Source organism: Sabethes cyaneus, chromosome 1 (genome assembly GCF_943734655.1).
Source record: "Sabethes cyaneus chromosome 1, idSabCyanKW18_F2, whole genome shotgun sequence".
Taxonomy (NCBI): domain Eukaryota; kingdom Metazoa; phylum Arthropoda; class Insecta; order Diptera; family Culicidae; genus Sabethes; species Sabethes cyaneus.
In genome coordinates this window covers 295,492-298,136 of record NC_071353.1, presented here as the reverse complement: position 1 = coordinate 298,136, position 2,645 = coordinate 295,492, and positions in this window count along the sequence as shown.

Here is a 2,645-nt window from a genome sequence, read left to right as displayed (position 1 = left end):
AGTTGGATTAGTTTTTGAGTTTCGCAAAAATTTCTGTTTTATTTGTATGAGAGTCCATATCCCCCTACCACAGGGGTGAGAGGTCTCTAACTATCATAAAATAAATTCAAGACTCAAAAATCTCCTACATGCTAAATTTGGTTCCATTTGCTTGATTAGTACTCAAATTATAAGGAAATTTGTATTTCATTTGTATGGGAGCCCACCCTCTTAAAAGGGAAAGGGGTCGTAATACACCACAGAAAAAAAATTCCGCCATCTAAAACTCTCACATGCCAAATTTGGTTCCATTTGCTTGATTAGTTCTAAAGTTATGAGCAAATTTGTATTTCGTTTGAATGGGAGCCCCCCCCCCCCCTTCTAAAAAGGTAAGAAGTCCTAATTCATAATGGGAAAAATGGTTGCCTCCAAAAACACCCACATGCCAAATATGGTTCCATTTGCTTGATTAGTTCTCGAATTATGAGGAAATTTGTATTTCATTTGTGTAGAAGCCCCCCCTCTTGAAGTGTGGAAGGATCCTAATTCACCGTAGAAAATATTTTTGCCTCCAAAAACCTCCACTTGCCGAATTTGGTTCTATTTGCTTGATTAGTTCTCGAGTTATGGGGAAATTTGTATTTCATTTGTATTTGAGCCCCCCTCCTAATGTGGGAAGAGGTCCTAATTCATCACAGAAAAAATTCTTGCCTCCAAAAACACCTACACGCCAAATTTGGTTCCATTTGCTGGATTAGTTCTCGAGTTATGAGGAAATTTGTATTTCGTTTGTATAGGACCCCCCTCCTAAAGTGGGGAGGGGTCCCAATTCATCATTGAAAAAAAAATTGTCTCCAAAAACACACATATGCCAAATTTGGTTCAATTCGCTTGATTAGTTCTCGAGTTATGAGGAAATTTGTATTTCATTTGTACAGGAGCCCCTCTTCTTAAAGTGGGGAGGGGTCCTAATTCACCATAGAAAATTTTCTTGCTCTCGAAAACCTTAACATGCCAAATTTGGTTGCATTTGCTTGATTAGTTCTCGAGTTATGAGGAAATTTGTATGGAAGCCCCCCCTCTTAAAGGGGAGAGGAGATATAATTCCTCTTATAAAGAGGGGAGGGGTCTCAATTCACCATAGAATAAATTCTTGTCACCAAAAAAAACACCCACATGCCAAATGTTGTTCTATTTGCTTGATTAGTTCTCGAGTTAGGAGGAAATTTGTATTTCATTTGTACAGGAGCCCCCCCTCTTAGAGTGGGGAGGGGTCCTAATTCACCGTAGAAAATTTTCTTGCCCTCGAAAACCTTCACATGCCAAATTTGGTTCCATTTGCTTGATTAGTTCTCGAGTTATGAGGAAATTTGTATGGAAGCCCCCCCTCTTAAAGGGGAGAGGAGTTACAATTCCCCTTATAAAGAGGGAGGGGTCTCAATTTACCATAGAATAAATTCTTGTCACCGAAAACACCCACATGCCAAATTTGGTTCTATTTGCTTGATTAGTTCTCGAGTTATGAGTAAATTTGTATTTCATTTGTATAGGAGCCCCCCCTCCTAAAGTGGGGAGAGGTTCTTATTCATCATAGAAAAAATTCTTGCCTCCAAAAACACCTACATGCCAAATTTGGTTCCATTTGCTGGATTAGCTCTCGAGTTATAAGGAAATTTGTATTTCGTTTGTATAGGAGCCGCCCCCCCACTTAAAGTGGGGAGGGGTCCCAATTCATCATAGAAAAAAATTTTGTTTCCAAAAACACACACATGCCAAATTTGGTTCCATTTGCTTGATTAGTTCTCGAGTTATGAGGAAATTGGTATTTCATTTGTACAGGAGCCCCCCCCCCTCTTAAAGTGAGGAGGGGTCCTAATTCAACATAGAAAATTTTCTTGCCCTCGAAAACTTTCACATGCCAAATTTGGTTCCATTTGCTTGATTAGTTCTCGAGTTATGCAGAAATTTGTGTTTCATTTGTATGGGAGCCCCCCCTCTTAGTGGGGGGAGGGGTCTCTAACCATCACTAAAACCTTTCCTGGCCCCAAAAACCTCTACATGCAAATTTTCACGCCGATTGGTTCAGTAGTTTTTGATTCTATAAGGAACACAGGACAGACAGACAGACAGACAGACAGACAGAAATCCTTCTTTATAGGTATAGACTAGCTGACCGCCCGATCTTACACGGGGCCCCTTTGTCTCTCAGTCACTTGTACATCTGTTGTAACGTACACCCCAAGTAACATTGAAGGTTTTATTACACTCTTATGATGGTTTTGCTGACCAAAATTAGTCACAAATACCATTATAACAGGATAATAAAAGTTAAATTGTTACTTGGGATCTGTTGTAAAGTTCTCATAATGCAAGAAACAAAACATTTTCTCTTCATCTGAATGTGTCTACTCCCTTTGTCAATTCGTCTCCTGTTGTCTCCCAGCCACTTGTAAATCTGTCTTCTTCTCGGTAATTGCTATAAATCGACACAAAGCCTTTTTTACGTTTTTGTTAATGGTCGCCGGTCTCCCCTTTCAGCAATCCAGCCACTTCTGCAACTGCTATCGTTCCAAATACAAAAGAAACGCATCCCTTTTCCCATTTGAACCTTCCTCCCCCCTTGTAAGAGACCGTCTCCCTCTTTTGTCAAGGAATATGTGTGCCAA